This window comes from Mus caroli, unplaced genomic scaffold, assembly GCF_978045245.1.
Source record: "Mus caroli unplaced genomic scaffold, Mus_caroli_1 scaffold_5, whole genome shotgun sequence".
Classification (NCBI taxonomy): Eukaryota; Metazoa; Chordata; class Mammalia; order Rodentia; family Muridae; genus Mus; species Mus caroli.
In genome coordinates, this window is record NW_028227260.1 from 8083184 (window position 1) to 8102891 (window position 19708).

The 19708-nt window shown below is 40.3% G+C and overlaps 1 pseudogene; it reads left to right on the forward strand.

The window, feature by feature from the left end:
• The first annotated feature begins 272 nt into the window (after positions 1-272).
• On the forward strand, positions 273-652 carry LOC110286444 (ribosomal biogenesis factor pseudogene; annotated as a pseudogene).
• The last annotated feature ends 19056 nt before the right edge of the window (positions 653-19708 follow it).

The window sequence follows — 19708 nt, forward strand, 5'->3', positions numbered from 1 at the left end:
GATAATTGTCACTTATTGTCCTATTATCTTTCCATGTAGGTTAAGGAGCATTCAGGCTAAAGAGTAATACTGCTTTCTTTCATTTATAAGCAAGTGGCATAGACTCTTGGGATACAGGAGGGAAGAACGTGCCCTTGTGGAGCTTTTTTTCAAGATGATAACAAACAAAAGATGCAGTATAGAAACCATATACCATGTTGAAAAATGATACTGCCTGTACCTTTGGATTGCATGCCCCAGAGCTTCAGTAGCCACATGGGATACATGAGCCAATGGCGTAGAGCAAATTAAGAGGGTGGAAGTCCAGGAAAGTATTTCATACAGCCAGCCAAAAAAGCTTCAAGGCAAAAAAATAAAAACAAAACAAAACAAAGCAAAATAAAAACCAAGACCAAACCTGTTAGCACTAATCTTGTGAAGATAAACACTGTGAACAATGAAAAAGAGAAAAGAGTGAACAGAGCTTTTGAAAATATCTAGATGGAACTTGCATATTTCTTCAAAGGCCATTCTCTTGAGCTTCTGCAGAGAGCTGATTCCTCAACAGCACCATAAAAACGAAGGAGCTAATGTCATCCAAGCTACAAGATTAATGACTCCATTGGGATACAGTGATGGTGTGTCAAATTTCCCCAAAAGATCAATAAATTAAATGTTTTATACAACTCTTCTCTTTTAAAAATGTGGTACTAGCCATTGAAATATTAAAAAGTGTGGAACGTGATAAGGGACACTGAGTGTGGGAGAAAAAGGAGAGCCACTGGAGAATTTTGAGCTGAGAACACAACAAGATCTTGCTTTGGCTGCAAAAAGTCCATCCTGGTTGCTAGGTAGTATGGGGAAGGGATAACTTTAGGCAAGGAGACATACTGAAGAGGGGCGCTATTACAGTTTTCCAAGCAAGGGGCAAGGTGCTTGGATCATGGCAACACTAATGGAGTAGTAAGCACCTGAACATTTTCAAAGTAAAGTTCTCAAAGTTTCTTCATGAATAGGGTGAACTTGAGAAAGTATCAAGTTGTTTCCCTCAGTAACTGAAAGGTAATTATTGATATTCTCTGAGATGGGGAAGGCTGTTGGTAGAGCCAATGTTTCAGGGAGAAGACTTTAAGATGGTGAGTTTGAGATGGCCATCACATACATCTGTTGAGTACATGATTAGATTGTAAAACCAAGAAGCTGAAGAGGAATGCATGTGGGGATATAGCTGGGGATAGTTATGTATGTAGAATTTGAAGTTGAGTTAGAGTGATGTTGTGGAGAGAGACAGGAAAAGAGATATGGGACTGAGCCTTGGAACATTCAAGAAAAGAGAAGCAAGCAAAGACTGAGAAGAGAAACCAGGTAGATGGGAACACCAAGACCAAATTAGGGTCTTGGATACCAAATTAGGAACAAGTATATCTACAATAAACAAATAAGGTTCAGTGAAATGACTTGCCAAATAAAGGCACTTGAGGTGTAACTTTGATCACCTGATTTCCATCTCTTATTCCATGATGGAAGGTGAGAACTTACTCTACATTGCCCACTGACCTGCATGGTATTTATTTGTGTCTCCCTCCCTCATGATAAGTAGAAAATTAAAAGAAAACAATGCAATTATTTGAATTAAATGATTCACATTTAAATGGGTATTTTAATTAATAAAAATCAAATTAAAAGTTCTTCTGATTCAATAATTCTGTTTTTAATAATTTCAAGGTGCATAATCTTTAAACACAAGGGTATACAACATAACATAACCTCAAAGGAGAAAATTTAAAAGCACGTGGAATGTAGTACTTCTTAACTTTTAAAATTATGTTTATCTAATGTGTGTGCATGTGTGCACACATGCCAAAATGTGCATGTGGAGGTCAGAGAACAACTTTCAGGAATGGGTTCTCTCCTTCCGACTTGGACTGGCTGAGCTATCTCACTGGCCTCAATGCAGTACTTTCACTTTATAAATGAGCCTTTCAAATCCATTATTTCAAAGATGACTGATGAAATGGATCATCATTGCTGGAGAAATTAAGTACAAAATAAAATAGGTTTTAAAACTAAATGTTATCATAATTATATGGACAAAGAAATATGTGCAGGTCATATTTCTCCAGGCTTTCCTCAGCTTATACAAAGAGAGTGCTGGCACACGCCTTTAAACCCAGCATCCAGAGGCAGAGGCAAGCATATCTCTCTGAGTTCAAGGCCAGCCTCATCTGCTTAGAAAGTTCTTGGATAGCAAGGAATACAAAGTAATACCCTGTTTTAAAATATGAAACAAACAAATTAAAGAGGTGGTAGTAAGAGCAGATCTTTGTTCCCTTCTTGCTCTTGTGTTGCTCTGGGCTTGAAGACACAAGGAATTGGGTTATTTTCAGAGTTCTAGAGAGTTTTGTTTTTTATAGACCCTTGCTTTCAGTTACTGGCTGAACAGGAGATTCATTCTAATGATATAGTCCAGACTTTTAACCCAGAATTCTGCTTTCTGCCTCTTACTGTCTGCTTATCCTATATAGCTTAAATTTCTGATCTCGCTGTCTTCATTTCCACATCTAAAACCAGGGATAAAATCATTCTAGCTATCTAGTGCTGTGAAGGCATCTTTCAGTTCCTTAAAATAGGAAAATTAATAAAGATATCTTGTCTTTGATCTACTGTGGCATTAGCTGAGGTAACTGAAGACTTGAATTATCAAAGGCTATCTCATTCATTACTCTGGTGTTTGATACTGGCCATTAACCATGGCATCAGATAGGGTAGAGTCATTGGTACTTCGTGTGGCTTATGCTTCCTCACAGCACAGTGGCTGTGCTCCCAGGGCGAGAAAGCAAAAGCCAGGATCAATTAGATGTGGTGGTTCTTGACTGCCATCCTAACTAACACTTGGGAGGTTGAGACAAAGAGGAGCACCATGAGTTAGATGCCAATTTGGATGTCATAGTGGATTCCAGCAGAGCTAGAAAGTAAGATCATATTTCAAAAAACTGAGGGGGGAGAGAAGGAGGGATAGAGGAAGGAAGGGAGGGAGTGAGGGAGGGAGGAAGCAGAAAGGGATTTTAAAAGACTTTCTAGTTCAGTTCCTGTAAATTGTGATTGCTTTGGTCTGCACATGGTTCAGGCATATTAGTGGTGTTTTTGTAAGCTCTTCAGGTTATTCTGTGTGTCCAATACTAAGAAGTAGCACTCTTATGGATTGGGTTTTGCAGCTGATTTCCACCATTCCACCATTCCACCATTCATCATCTGATGGGTTCCAGAGGGTCTGGTCATGTCATGCAATGTCTAAATGTTTGCCAAAGAAATGAGATGGGGTAAATGTCCATACAGTAGAACGGATTCATTTCTTCATGGCTCTGGAACTACTTTTGGCTATGCTGAGTTGACTATAGTTGGGTCTAGACCTAAAGGTATTCCAGCATGACGGAAAGGCTGAGTTTTAGAACCAGAATGAGATTCCTAGGTATATAGTCATTGAGGTGGTGATGAGATCAATTCAGTTGTCACATGAAGTTCCCAAGTCATTCTTGCAAGTCTTCATCTCCTCATCTGAAAAAGCTTTGTTTTATTATTTGATCAGCAGCTAAAAGGAGCAGATAAGATAAAGATGAATTGTAGCCAAAGCTCCCAGGAGACCCATGAGGAATCAGCACCTTGTTACTTTTTAGCCTGACACAAGATGTCACCATAGCTCCTGTGCTTTTAGCAATAACAGCTACTGTGTCAATTAGTGGCGAGAGTCCTTGATTTCACGAGTTTCCTTCACTCACCGTCCCCATCCCCAGGAAGAAGAGTGGGTGCACTCTAGCCACGAGGTTCATTAAGCTGTAGACCATTCGGCCCATTCAAGTGCACATAGTCACTGTAAATGCTTTTTAAATTCTCATTCCCCCATACCAGCTACGGATAAAAATTAATATCTTTTTGTACATTTCACAGGGAAACTTCTGTGCAGGTGACTGTTAAGTCATAGTAGCTGACACGTCTATAGGATAACAGGAAAACTGAACATCATACTTTCTGCTTTGCTTTGTTTTCATCACTGCTGCATTGAAATGATGTCTTGTTGCCGTGCTTACCTTGGTCCCAGAATGGAACTGGGTGTGCACGTTTGCCCAGTGGTACCAATACCTGAAAAACTATAGTGGGTGAAAGAGCAACAGAGCATTGAAACATCCCTGGAGGCATTGCCATGGTGAAGAAATCTGTGTTTATAGATTTTCTTTCACAAATAGTACCATGTGTGTTTGGAAAGAAGACTCAGAATAGTTGCTTGGAGGTAGAGATGATATAGACTCAAAGTATGGATGAGTGAAGGGTAGGTGCATTCCTGGGACTGTTGAATAAGGCTAGAAGTACAGAGCATCTTTATGCCCCACCCTTTCCCCACACCAACTCTCAATACCCATATCTTGAACATTACCTAAAGGATATCTGTTTATGGGAGTGACATATTCTTACATGGCTGTAGGTTTTCACACCAAAATATCAGTATCAATTTACTCAGGCTTGTGAAATCATCCAGTGATTCATTTCTTTCTTTCTTTTGTTCCTCAATTTTTCTATAATTATTATATGCCTGGGGGGATCTGATTATCAAAACAATATGATTCTAGAGATCTATAGTGAAGAGAGGTGTGTGTGTGTGTGTGTGTGTGTGTGTGTGAATTAGTGAGGAAGATGTTCGTTATAGTTTGGATGTGAAGTATCCTTTACAAAGGACACTTAGTTAGGGATGCTGATAGGGAGGGTTGGATCTTGAGAACTGTAACTTCACCATCAGATATATCCTTTGATGAATTCATAGATGAACTATTGAGAGGTGGTGCCCAGTTGAAAGAATTAGGTCACTGGGCGCTGGATGTGCTGTTAGGAGGTGGGGCCGCTAGAGTACCCGGTTTACCAGTCCATGACTTTGAAGGGTAAAGCTTCCCTATGAGCCCTCCCTGAGTTCTCTATTTATTTGCCATCAGGAAGTGAACAGCTCTGCTTTACTTCCCTTTCTACTCCACCCTCTCTGTCACGCTATTTCGCCTCAGCAGAAGCCAGCTACCCATGAACTGAAACCTCTGAAATTGGAGCCAAAACAAACCCTTCCCTCCTCCATCAAGGCAACGTCTCCTGTATTTTGTCACAGCAATGAAAAGTACCTCAGTACTTGATTATCTTCTACCTTCTAGTCAGTGGAGAACAAGGTGTGGCTATAGTTCTGGGAGGAAGTGTATGACATGGTCAAATTGGGGTACTCCATGGGAATTTTAACAATAAGTCATTGAAAAGGTGGAGATAATTGTAAGAAAATGAACAGGAGAATGAATACCAACGAGTAGACCAATAGAGTTATTCATTCCCTTACGTATGGAGAGCAAGATTTTTGGATCATCCAGTAAGAGTCATTAGCTCCACTGAAGGGATGCAGACAGCTGCTTTATGTATTACCTGATAATAGAGGGAGCCAGGACATTATTACCCTGACTTCAATATTCTCTTTCTTTCCAATATCTATTGCATGCCAGATCAATTAAGATTTTTTATTTGGTTCCATGTGCTCAAGTTCCTAGGATGCTGAAAAGTCAGGAGAGGACTAACAGTAATATTGGGGAAGGGGAAGGGGGAGGGGGAAAGGAAGGGGAGGGGAAGGATAGGATATATAGAGTGATCTTTGTTTAATTTTTTCAAAATTTCAGACAGGTATATAATGCATTATTTTCTCTGTTTACCCCCGACTTTTCTGTCTTGTCCATCTCCAACCCTTATTGGTCCCCTTCTCCAATAGTTCTTCCTCCCACTTTTATGTCTCTTTTACTTGTTGTTGACCCACTAAGCTTAGGATTGCTTAGAGCAGTGGTTCTCAACCTTCTTAATGCCTCAGCCCCTTTAATACAGTTCCTCATGTTGTGGTGACACCCCCCCCACTATAAAACTAGTTTCCTTGCTACTTCATAACTGTAGTTTTGCTACTGTGAGGAATGGTAATGTAATTAATTTTGGAGCTAGAAGATTGCCAAAGTGGCCGTGTCCCACAGATTGAGAGTCACCGGCTTAAAGGAGCATAGGTGACACATTATTTGCAGGAGCACGGGCAACTTACCACTGAAGAGCATCTGTCCTTTCCTAAGCAACCATTAACTGCCAAGTGCTCCCTAGGTCTTGTGACCCCCCCCTTTAAACACTACATTTTATTTAACATTTTTTCTTTTGAGGCAGTGTCTTACTATATAACTTTGCCTGTTAAGCTCAGAGGTAAAACAGAGCCCCTGTCTCTATTCTTATCTTCCTTCCTTTATCTGTAACTGCAGATAACAATGGAATTCTGATAGGTTTAGTTTGAAGATTAAATGATATAATATATGTAATGTGTTTGACATATATCTGGGTTCTTGAAGTGAATCTTGTGAACAAGGTTCCAGCAGAGCTTTGTTTAGTGAAATCTATGTGAGATTGTCAAGGGATAGGTCTCAGTGTCACACAGGGGATAGGTCTCAGTGTCACACAGGGCCTGGATGCTTCACTGCCACACTCCTTATTTTAGAGCCCAGAGGTGTTGTGTCAGGGATCATTTTCTTTCTTTTTTGGTTTTTCAAGACAGGGTTTCTCTGTGTAGCCCTGGCTGTCCTGGAACTCACTTTGTAGACCAGGCTGGCCTCGAACCCAGAAATCCACCTGCCTCTGCCTCCCAAGTGCTGGGATTAAAGGCGTGCACCACAACTGCCGGATCATTTCCTTCCTTCCTTCCTTCCTTCCTTCCTTCCTTCCTTCCTTCCTTCCTTCCTTCCTTCCTTCCTTCCTTCCTTCCTTCCTTCCTTTCTTTCTTTCTTTCTTTCTTTCTTTCTTTCTTTCTTTCTTTCTTTCTTTCTTTCTTTCTTTCTTTCTTTCCTTCCCCCTGAGGCTCATTGGTTTTTTTTTTTTGCATTTTTATTAGATATTTTCTTCATTTACATTTCAGATACTATCCCCAAAGCCCCCTATACCCGCCCCCCCCCGCTCTGCTGTTGCCAGGGGTTTCAGAGTCAGGAGGGAGAAGGTGCTAGACTGGGAAACAAGTACTTCTGGGAGCGCCATAATGGAATGAACTTCACCATTTGTAGCAGATCACAGCCTTCACAGGTACTTGGTGCTTCTGAGTTCCTGAGTGTGTCAGGAATTTGGCACTTTGAATTCACTTTTTCTTGCTCACTCTGAATTCTTACAAAATTTTTTTTTCTTAATTTTTATGTCGAGACAGGTTTTCACTAAGTTGCCTGGGCAAACACACTCTGAACTTGAGATTGTCCTGCCTTGACCTCCCAAATTGCTGGGCTTATAGCTCTGAACCAACAGGTTTGGTTTAGTATCTTGTTCTCTTGGGCATTTTTAAACAAACAAACAAACAAACAAACAAATTTCTGCCATGTATTTAACCAAAATCTTCCTTTTGCTTTGTATCTAAAATTGAGTGGGTGCCCTAAGAAGTAGCTTAAGGTTGTACAGCTTTGGGTGGTCACTCTTCCCCCTAGAAGTCACCCACTTGAGAGTTTAGGGAGCCCAATTATTCCCCTTTAACCTTACTTTTTAAAAACCGTGTTGGCACTTTCTTCAGACACAAGGCCCATTCTACACATTCTGACACATCTCCCCCATTATTCTCAAGAGTCCACTTCCTTTATCGTGGAGAAAATTGGAGACTTACAAGATTAGCATGGAAACGGATGAATTTCTTCTCTATTTATAGAAACCTGGTGATGTGTTTCCCAAGGTGCTATGAATAGAACAATGGGTGTTGACCAGGCTTTTTTGTAACCATGCATACCCTACAATTATTCCTGAATCTTACTCATTGTTTGTCTGTGTCTGAAACTTAACAAACATGGCTCTTGCTTCTAATTCACACATTTTCAAATGAAAATACATCTCCAATTTATCATTCTCTTTTTATGAGTCAGCCTAGGCCTACTTCAAATTCATCCATATACACGTCAGGAGACGGAATCAATCCCTCTCTTCGGATAATGGGTGAAAATTGATGACAGTGATAATAATAACAGCTGCACACGACCCTGTTGTCACTAAAACCAAAAATTCCACTGTTTGGTTTGGAAAGTACTAGACAGTCGGCTCTCCACTGTCCATGGTCCTATGCCTCATTCACTTGGATATGATATTTGTGGGAAAATATCTGCAGGAAATGTTGGTCCACATAGCTTTGCATGTTTCAGCATTGTTTGAAAAGTGTATGAATTCCAGGACAGCTCTCTTCAGAGTAATTAACGCTATATTACCAGTTTGGTGACGATTCCATTTGACACACATAAACTGGTTGATCACTCAGCAATTCACTTAATTTCACACTTCATTTCCTCATTTGTAGTATAGCACACCACAGGCATTTCAAATATAACTTTAAAAATATTTACATCTGACTTTGTGGGAAAAACTGCACATCTTCTTCTTAAGTCATGTTTTTCTGGAGTTCTGGTAGCCCCTGAGCTAGACATCCTTCACTTTTAATGAACCATTTGAATATTGCTAAGACCTATTGTGTCACAAAATATCAAATAACCAAATGCATCTCTGAAAAATATTCTGGAATGTTTTTCTGGTGCCAGGAGACAGATTTGAATTATTCATTTAGTTAAAATATGTGTTAAAGTCACTGTTTTTTTTTCTTTAAATTCAGCTTTCTTTCTCCTGTTTATTATTCTTGCCTTTTATACAATATATGCATAATATTTAATGTGTCAAGCTAATATAATAATACAAAATGAAGTCTTCAATATTCTTAGATTCACTTAAAATAGTATAAAATTACAGGCTGAAGGAGTTATTTTCTGATTATTCTTGATGCAGAATGACATTGAAATTGACTTCCCTGTAGTTTTATCATTTCTCTGGATCAAGTGATAGCAATGCAGAGAGTGGAGAGAAATTTATGTTATTTTAAAGAATAGAAAGCAGTATTTGTGGAGGAGGAATTACACAGGAGATAGGGAGTGACAAACCAATAATTCAAAGGACTGATGAGAAAGAGAAACATTCCCTGGGCATGGGGCACGTGGAGCCTGTAACCTATAATCCCAGTGCTAGAGAGATAGAGGCAGGAGGATCATTGCAAGTTCAAGACTAGTGAAGATACTATATAGTGAGATACTAGAGAGAGAGATTGAGAGAGATCGAGAGAGAGAGAGACAGAGACACAGAGAGAGACAGACAGAGACACAGAGCTGACAGACAGACAGACAGACAGAGACACAGAGACAGACATAGATAGAGAGACCAAGACAGAGACACAGGGGCAGACAGAAAGACAAAGAAGAGACAGAGAGGAGAGGAGAGAGACAGGAACAGACAGACAGACACAGATTATATCAGTCATCAGTCATACGGAATCAAATCTTTGATGGAGCTGTGAGTTTCTCTATCCTGTCTCACTAGGAAGCTTATATCTTTATGCCAAGTTCTGATTCTGCACTGCTGTGAAGATACACTGTTCAGATGAATGCATCTATAGACCCAGGGCTGGTAAGATGGTTCAAAGGCTAAAGACATTGTGGCTAAGTCTGATGGTTTGAGTTCAGTCTAAAGACCCCATATAGTGGAAGGAATGAACCAACTCCCAAAAGCTGTACACACACACACACACACACTTCTACAAATCAGTGAGCATTCACTGATGATCACCCCTACTATCATTTGCCTTTTTCATCAAAGAATAAAAAACAATAATGTCCTTGATCTTGATTATTCCATGTTTTGTATTAAAGAAAGAAATTCCCTCCAAAAGGTGCTGGGCTTCAAATCATTGGCTAATGTGAAAATCCTAAGATCGTCTTTATGAGAGGAAAATGTTAAATTGTACAAAGCATTCACAATAGATTCTTTATTCTCACTCATATTTTCATAGCAAAGGATACACATCCCGCCGCCCCCGCCCAAGGGGAATCTGGAGCAACTTTTCCTACAAGCCTACATTCTAATTGTATCAGGCAAACTATATCTCCAGAATTGTCATTCCATTAGAGAATTTGCAATAAATTTTAATGATACATGCAAATACAATAATCTAATGGTCCATTATAAAAGAAATGAGTGCCCATTACCATTTGTTTTCAGCAATTTACATGATTTCTTACCTCCTGCTGATAGAAAGTTCCAGAAGGCAAAGGACTCAATGCTTTTATTTATTTTTGTTTGTTTTTGTTTTAATAGGAGGGTCTACTAGAGTGAAGGGAGAAGGCTAGGAAAAACTATTGCTCTTTCTTGTACCTGCACTAAAAATTTTATAGCCTTTCATAACCCAACATAATTTTGAGTGTTTGATTTGAAAACTACCTAAATGTAGTGATGTGAGCTGTTTTCTCTCTCTCCCTGCCTCACTGGAACTATCTTTAAGCACCAAGTGCAGACAAACACAAGGGAATGGGTAAAGTCAGATCAGAGAGGGGGAAAATTCCTTTTGAATGTGTTTCTGTCTTGGAGGAAATCAATGGCACCCTCCCTCTCTCCTGTTTCTAGATGATTGAGTCTCCTTTCAGCCTAGAAATCTTAACTCTTTCTTGCTAGATGTGACTCGTGTGCATATAGAACAGTAGAATAGGAGAGTCACATATCATACCTAAGTTTCCGGGCAGAATCTATGACTTATTCCTCCATGAAGTTTCCACACCCACATGTGGAGAACACCAATTAAGATCAATTGTTCAAAACCAATCTAATAAGCCAAACCCATGGCTCCAACGTCTAAGTATCACCTTCAACGTGTAATTCCCATGTAAACAAACAGCAGGCAGGATAGAATGCTCTATTATCAGGAAGTGACATCTCTACCCAAGACTATACTTATTGGTCTGGGGTTTGGGGAGCACACACTAATTTTTCCAATTTCATGTTGGTTCCAGTATATGCCACATTTGCAAAGGATTGCAATGGTACAGGCTTGGAATTGTATTGCTTAGGTCATAATAATGAAAGTACATTGGAAAGCACTTGACAGTAACACAGCAGCTCTTTATGGTCTTTCTGGTTCACCGATTTGAATAGTACATTTGGGAAAATATCCATGGAAAGCAGTGATCCAAATAACTACAGAAAAGAGAGAGGGGGTGGGATTAGTGAGTTTTCTTTCTGTTGTGCAGAAACTGATGCTTTCATTGGCTCACTCATTGGCCTTATAAATATAGCAGATGGTGGTTTCCATTATTTCTAATTTGACATCTCTGATTAAATGATCAGTGGAGACTGATTTTGATACCAACTCCAAACCTTCTTCCTCCTCCTCCTCCTTCTCTTCTTCGTCTTCGTCTTCTTCTTTTTTGGGGTGGTACAGATTGACCTGAGTTCTCACACTGTAGCTCAAGCTGGCTTGGAACTAACTTTATGGACCAGGCTGGCCCCAAACTCTTGGTAATTGCCCTGCATCAGCTTCTCAGATATTATAGGTGTGCATCACTATACTCAGCTCACCTGCATAGTCTTCGAAGAGATGGGGTTGCTCTGATTGGCTTATTTCTTTTCTATAACCCAACAGTTGATGGCTAAGGGATGGCTTTGGTGCTTTTAACTTTGATATTTGGAGACTAAGAATTGGGAGAGCAGTTCTCAGAGAAGAAAACTTATGGGCTGGGCAGATAGCCCAAAAGGCCTATGATATAATTTAAAAGAAATAATAGTGTGCGCTCTCTCTCTCTCTCTCTCTCTCTCTCTCTCTCACACACACACACACACACACACACACACACACACACACACACACACACACATGGCAACCAGTAAACAATATTTGCAAATTTATGGATAGCCACTGAACTGGATCAATGCCTCTTATAAATATTCATTCATTTGGTAGCACAGGAAGTGAACCTCATCAGTCTTTTTTAATTAAAACCTTTTCAAATCTGAGCCCAAGAAATGGCTGTGACAAAGAATACATGCCCTGAATTTATTCTCCCCTTCCATGAAAACAGTTGGGATAGTTTTTATGCACAGCTAAATGAATGCATTTCTCAGCTTCCAGTACAGCAAGGTGTTACCAAATGAAACTGTATGCTGAAATTGTCTGCAAACAAAAGAAACCCTCTTTGAGTTCTGAAGTTTTATTAAAAAGAATTTAAGAACAGGCTCAAAAGTAAGTTTGAGGATGAATGATTTTATTAGCGTTTAAAATAAGAACCCTAGGGCAAGCAGACTAGAAACCTTGGCAACTGCCAAGGATGGAGAAGAGAAGGGAAAAGCAGCCACACTCAGTTAAGTCCTTATGGAGTCAGCCACATGGTGGCAGGCATTCACATGGTGGGGAAGGAGGCTTTAGAGAGAGAAAGGAAACCTGAAGTAGGAGAAAAAGCATATGTAGGTTCTGGTGAGTACCCAAAAGAAAGAGATAGAAGAGAAGAATATGGAGAAGTTATGCCTTCTGAGTCAGGACTCAGAAAGATGGGCTAGGTCCAGTAGAATCTCTCGTGGCTTGAAGGGACTGCACTGAAGAGCTGGAATTTTGGGAAAGCAAAAGTACATTACTTTATTGAAGGGATAATTACACCACAATGTCTATAGTATGACTTAAGGTGAGCCTGCCTTCCTGAGGGGTGATCCTGTAGCCATGTCCTTGATCTGTTCAATTGGATTACATTTTAAGGGAGGGACAATAACACAAGTCTCCACCTACATGAAGGTCCATTCTTCTGTCTAGGAGAAGACAGTTTTCCCATAAGGGACCTTCAATGGTATTCTAATGCCACTCCTTACCTTTCTTCTTGGACCGTAAGGAGTCCTTCTGTCATGAAGGACAGACATTAATCCATTTTGGAAAATAAGATGACCTTGAACATGGTAGTTATATTCTATGAATGGAGGGGTATAAAGATGGGAAGTATCTGGGCCCAGGAGGACCCCATGGACCATACACCACCACTTTGCTTATTTATGCACTTATAGTAGAGAGAAACAAACTGCTTTTTGCTAAACCGTATTTTAAAAATCTGTGGTGTTTAAAACAGTAACTAAAACCAAGTCCTAAGTAGTTAAAGTGTCTCTTCTCCCCCCTTTCTTTGCTTTGTTTTTTAATTTTGTTTTGTTCTTTTGTTTTTGTTTTTTTGTTTGTTTGTTTTTGTTTGTTTGTTTTGAGACAGGGTTTCTCTGTGTAGCCCTGGCTATCCTGGATCTCACTATGAAGAACAGGCTGGCCTTGAACTCAAAGATCTATCTGCCTCTGCTTCCCCAGTGCTGGGATTAAAGGTGTGTATCACCACCACCAGTCAGCATGGAGTTCCTGTTTAATGGGTAACATTTAACAATCTGAGTTCAATCTCTAGCACCCCCTAAAAAATATTAATAAGAAACTCATCACTGAGCTGAGTTTATTCTGGTCCTATGTTTCCAACATGTTAATGCCTATTCATTAATTATTAATATCCTCTCTGTATGTGGGGTGTGTGTGTGTAGGGGGGTATGTTGAGACAGGGTCTCCCTCTGTAGCCCCGGATGGCTTCAAATTCAAGGCAATCCTTCTGTCCCTGTCTCCTCAGTGCTGGATATACAGATGTGTGTCTTACCAAGTTCTGTGCTAACATCAGGACAGCAAGAAATGTAGGTAAGACGGCTACCCTCAGCAGACTTATGAGAGTGAGCCTTGAAGAGCTGCAGGAAGAGAAAGTGACTGCTGGCCTCAGCTGCTAGGCTCTCCATCCAACTCATGTCTGAGCTGAGGCTTTTTAGTCTGCTCCCAACTAAGGACAGAATGGGGGTGATAAGTAGGTAGGACTGTTTTGGAGGTCTGATCGTCTTGCCAAACCTTCCTTAGACCATGGCAGCTTCAGAAACTTCCATCCAAACTTTTTTTCCTGTCTTCTTTTCCCAGGCTCAGGTTTGTATTTTGATCTGGTAAATGTCTAGCCTTTCTGGCTCACTCTCCACTTCATCTTCCAAGCCTGGCTCTCAGGCACACCCTTGACTGTTTTATTCGATCTTGGCACCTGCTTTTATGAGGTACTGGGTTAACACACTGCTCTGAAATGGGCAGGGTCTGTTGCTACTAAAAACACCTGCAAGTGGCTGCTGCCCCTTAGCACCCCCTGCCACCGTGCTGCTGGTCTAATTTGTGCATTCAGATATGCAAGGATTGATGAGTGCTGTGTGAAGTTTAATGCAATGTCAGGATACCACCTCTCTTTCTCATTTCTCTTTAAATGCAGAAAAATGATCTGGCTGTGATGGCTCGTGTCTTTAATTTTAGTACTAGGAAGGCTGAGGCAGGCAGATCTCCTATGAGTTTGATGCCAGCCTGGTCCACATAGTGAGCTCCAGGTCAGCCAAGGTTATATAGGGATAGCCTGTCTTAAGAAAAAAGAGGCCCTCAGTCTTACGAAGATTCTAGACCCCAGTATAGGGGAATGCCAGGGCCAGGAAGTGGGAGTGGGTGGGTTGGGGAGCAGGGGGAGGGGGGAGGATATAGGGGATTTTCAGAGGGGAAACTAGGAAAGGGGATCACATTTGAAATGTAAATGAAGAAAACATCTAATAAAAAAAGGAAAAGAAAAAGAAAGCTAAAGAATAAAATAAGATGAAGAAAAATGGAGAAGTAAGATTGCCACCTGGCACTAAAGATGTAGACCAGTTGGTAGTGTTTGACTGCCATTCAGAAAGCCCTGCTCAAACATCACCACACAAAGCAGGGGGTGGTAGCTGACTGTAATTCTAGCACACAGGAAATGGATCCAGGAGAATCAGAAGGTCAAGGTCATTCTTGGGTGCTTAGAGCTTGGAGGTCCTATCTCACAAGAAAAGAAAAAAAAAATGGAAATAGACTAGTCACCGACTCCACAGTTTTAGTGAAGACATTGGCAATGGGCTTTGTCCAAAGCCGGAGCTGCTAAGACTGAGGCCTGGCATTAAGTTGTCTCTCCTTTACTAGGTCATATATTGTTGACAGAATGAGCAATATGAAGGAAGTGAGAAAGGACTTTGCTCCACGCAGTGTCCAGAAATGGAGGCAGGGCAACCACGGAGTTTCTGTTGTGTGTTTGCTTTTGAGGTTCAGACCCCAGTTAGAGTGCACTGTTTTGGGCTACATTCCATTGGCCAGGAATCTGCCCTGGGACACTGGGATTCTCAAGCTTCTTGAGAGCCAAAGAGACATAACAGTGCTAATGGGGAGTAGTTAGCCTACTCCTGCCCCAGCCATTTGGAAAAGGTTAAGGAATCAGGTTCAGGTCTTGTCTCCACAACAGAAGTGGTTTCTTTTTACAAGGACAATTCCATACAGTGCTTTTAAAGTCAGTGCTCTGGCCGTGTTACTTCATTAGAAAGTATCCATTTTAAAGGGATATGGACTATAATAAAGTATTTTATAGTAGTTAAACTGTCTTAACATCAGTTAATTTACGTAGAGATTTGTGATGCCGTCAAGCGTTCCCACACTACTTTGAACAGATTGCAAAGCTGCCTGATCAAAATTCTCATTTCTTATTTATAGGCAGATTATAGTTCAGACCCAGATGTTGAATGGGAGAACAGGTAGGAAATTTTAATCTTGGTTTTCATAGGCACGTAGAGTGACAAGAGGCAGTTTATTTTCATTTTAAATGCATAAGTAGATGATAGGCCCACTATGGATGGGATGGACTCTCAATAAAAATAAATTTAAGAATTAGCCAAATTTTAATGAATCAGTAAGCTACAAGACGTGTGTGTGTGTGTGTGTGTGTATACACATGCATGTATGCCACTATTGGGTGTCTTCCTTTAGTGCTCTCCATGTTACTTTTTGAGACAGAGTCTCTAAATCTAGCCCTCACTATTTCAACAAGGTTACAGATGGACATGGCTGTTCCTGGTTTGTATGTGGACATCAGGAATCCAAATTCAGGCTCTCATGCTTCTGTGGTAAGCACTTCGCCCAATGATCCATCTCCCCAGCCAAACAAGGCTATTTTGTAAATTTAGAATAAACAGCTTTGATAAAATAATAATGCTCTATATTAGACATATTGCCTAATGACATACATTTATTTTTAGCAGCGCATTAAATCCAATCAAGCCTCTACTTTGAAACTTGTAATGGGGGTGTTGGGGTGAAGGGCACATATGTTACTTTTTCTTATACACTTCATTTAACACATTCCTAGACTATCAGCATGTATTTTTTTTTTTATTTCATGTTGGCTATTTGGCAACTCCAGATGCTTATAGCAGCCCAGTTACTTCAGTTTGCCAACTATTTCACAAGACCACATGGTTAGAATCTGATTAAAGATGACATTTTCAAAAGGGGAGCAGAGTAGCTTAATACAGCCTTTTAAAGTTTATATTAATAGAATTTACAGTTAAAACATATTCACATTCAGGACTGGTGAGATGGTTCAGTTACAGGTACCTTTACTTGTTGAGCCTGAGGACTAGATATCTATCCCTAGAACCTACATGTTCCACTAACCTACACACACACACACACACACACACACACACACACACACACACCAAACACAGGCAGACATAACACAGCAAATAGATAATAGATACACAAATGGATTAGATAGGTAGGTAGGTAGATAGAGAGATAGATGGATGGATGGATGGATGGATGGATGGATGGATGGATGAAGTAAAGGTCTGGAGAGATAGCTCAGTGGTTAAGAGCACTTACTGTTCTTCCAGAGGACCTGCACTCACATGGCAGATCATAACTATTTGTAAATCCAGTTGCAGGGAATCTGATGGCCCTTTCTAAACTCCTTGTATGCGAGGTACACATGGTTTACAGGCATACATGTAGGCAAAACATCCACACACACATTATTTTTTATCTAAAAAGGAATTCAGTTACCAGCAACACTTTACAGGTTGTGTACTTTAAATTCAGAAAGGATCTCAAAGGTCAAACAGTTCAACACTTCATTTCACAGTTTACAGAACTGAGTCTCAAAACTATAGAAAAGTGATTGCTTTTCTCAGATGTGATAACTACATAGCTAGTTAGGTAAATCTGAAGGTTTAGAAACGTGATAGCTAATTAGATAGATGTGAAGGCTTAGAAACAAATCCATCCATCCATCCATCTCCCTATCCATCCATCCATCCATCCATCCATCCATCCATGCAACAAATGTGTTCACTATCCAGACACTGGCTTGATACTGGTGGCACAATGATGATCACAATCAGGTGTGGCTTTTTTTTTTTCTCCTGGAAACGAGTAACATTTACTTTTAGCCTATTGGTACACAGAGGAACTGTACATCATAGCTTGAAAGGAGACACCAGTAGCTAAAATTTGGTAGATGAGGATTAAATGAAAGTTTCCTTTCATCAGTTTGGAAAGGTGAAGTATGTGAGGTGAATTTTGAGTCAAAGAGGCAAAAGAATATGTTATAGGAAGCCATGCACTATGAAAGAATTAAGAACAGCACATGCCACAGAGCAGAATTAGGTCTGTGGAACTGGAACACAAAGGGCAAGTGAGAGGATGTGTTATAGGGCTGCAGACAAACACCATCTCTTATCCTAGTACCTACATGTAAAGATGTAAGGCTGGTCCTTGATTTGACAGTTCCTTACAATGAAAGACACATCTTGAGATCATCACAGAAGCTCAAGGATGTTGCCAAGACCATGGAGGGATAAGAAGAAACCAGAAAGACACCACATTCTTGGTGGCATTACCCAAACTTCAAAATCAAGTTTTGCCTGATAAATAAATGATGCAAACCACTCAGTTGGGGCTTTTTACAGTTTGAAGAAATTGAAATTTGATTTTAAAGATTCTTTGTTAACTAAAATAGGGAGCCAGCCAACTTTAACTTCAACCACTGTGTTCTTATATGTGATGCTTGCCATTTGCTTAGGAATTAGTGAATACTTGGTTAAAGAAACCCTCATTTTTGTTTCTGAGTGGATATGTAGAGACCCTTTGGTATCTATTATATATACTATACTTTATAATTATTTTTTATTCTTTGATAATTTCATACATCTATACATCTTTTTAAGATTTATTTTGAGTATGCTGTTGCTGTCTTCATGCACAACAGAAGAGGGCATCAGATTTCATTACAGATGGTTGTGAACCACTATGTGGTTGCTGGGAATTGAACTCAGGACCATCTGGAAGAGCAGCCAGAGCTCTTAACTGCTGAGCCACTTCTACAGTCCTGCGTTTATACAATTTTGATCATATACTTCTCCCGTTATGCTCTCTGACTCCTCCTGGACACCCACCTTCCAACTTCATGTCCTTTCTTTTCTACTTTTTATAACTCACCAAGACTGATGATGAGTGCTGTCCATATACAAATGGTGTGGGATGTTCCACTGGAGCTTTGGCAATGTACAAATGGCTATACCTGCTTAAACAAAAACTTTCCTTAGCAGCTATTAACATCATAGCTTCTCAGCTGTGGTGAGGCTTAGCCATACCCTCTACACTCCATGCTAGAATGTTGGCTGTCTTGACCTTGTACAGGTACTGTGGAGGTGGTCATGTAACGATCAGGGTCATGTGATGCCCTCCCCATTTTCTAGAATTTTCTAAACCTAGAAAATTCTACTACTCCCTCTTCCACCATTTCCCCTGGGCTTTGGTGAAAGGGGGTTTTCCTGGGTATCCTGTTTATCACTGAGCATGCTGAGCACACACTTATTCTCAGCACTTTGACCCTTTTGAGTCTCTGCATTAACTGATGGCCATTGCTAATGGTCAAGGCCCGAGAGCAGTACAAATTTACACAGTGAATCGCTGACACAGCTTTCATGAGTTAAAAGGTGATGTTATCAGATCCCTCTAGTTCTAGCAGGTTTCACCTGGAACTCTGATGAGGGTGAGAAGGGAGATATTGGCTTCTGCAGTCAGTTTTCCTAAGGTTCTGGCATGTGTCTAGGGAATAGGAGGAGGAAATTCTTAAGTCTTTTCCAGGTAGTTCCTTCAGACTCCTTTTGTCAACTATGGCCTCTTCTGGTCCTGCAGGCCTGCTGTATGTATGTGTTCAGTGCAGTCAGTACTGTTCTCTCCACACTATTACTTCTCTCAACTATATTTATCTGTAAAATAGGTTAACATCTTTAACTCTCAGGAACATCATCTTGTCTGTCTTTTGGTTTGCTTGTTAGTTTGTTTTGAGCAAGGTCTATTCCTGTAACCCATACTGGCTGATAACTCACTGTGTAGCCAAGGAGGACTTTGAATTCTCAATGCTTCTGCCTCTACCTCCTAATGGCTGGAATTACAAGTCTATATCACTAAACAAAAAACCAACCAACCAACAAACAAACAAACAAAACCAAAACACGGTTCTCCTATTCATGTTGGTACCTTACAAGTGTGAAGCAATTGATTTGATCTTGTATTTCAATGGGGGTGTTTCATCTGTGTCTATTTCTACCTTATACCCCATTTCTTAAACTTTGAGATAGGAGTGAATCACCTGTGGGCTGGTTGAAAGGGGCACACTAGCTCAGAAACAGCAAGTGCACATTCGAGGAAACATTGAATAGAATTTACTCAATATCAGTTTATGTTGTGAGCTACATTGAAAGAAAAAAAAATGCAGAAGAGACTTTGAGACATGAGAAAGACTCCTGCCAGACAAGTTAGCACTTGCCTGTAAAACCAGCACCTAGGAGACAGAGGCTGGAAGATCAAGAGTCCAGGGTCATGCTTAGCTACACAGCTACTTGGAGATCAGCCTGAGCTACCGCAGACTTTGTCTATAAAGTGGCAGAAACATTTTTTTTCCTCCTTTCAAAGGCAGTACCAGGCAGG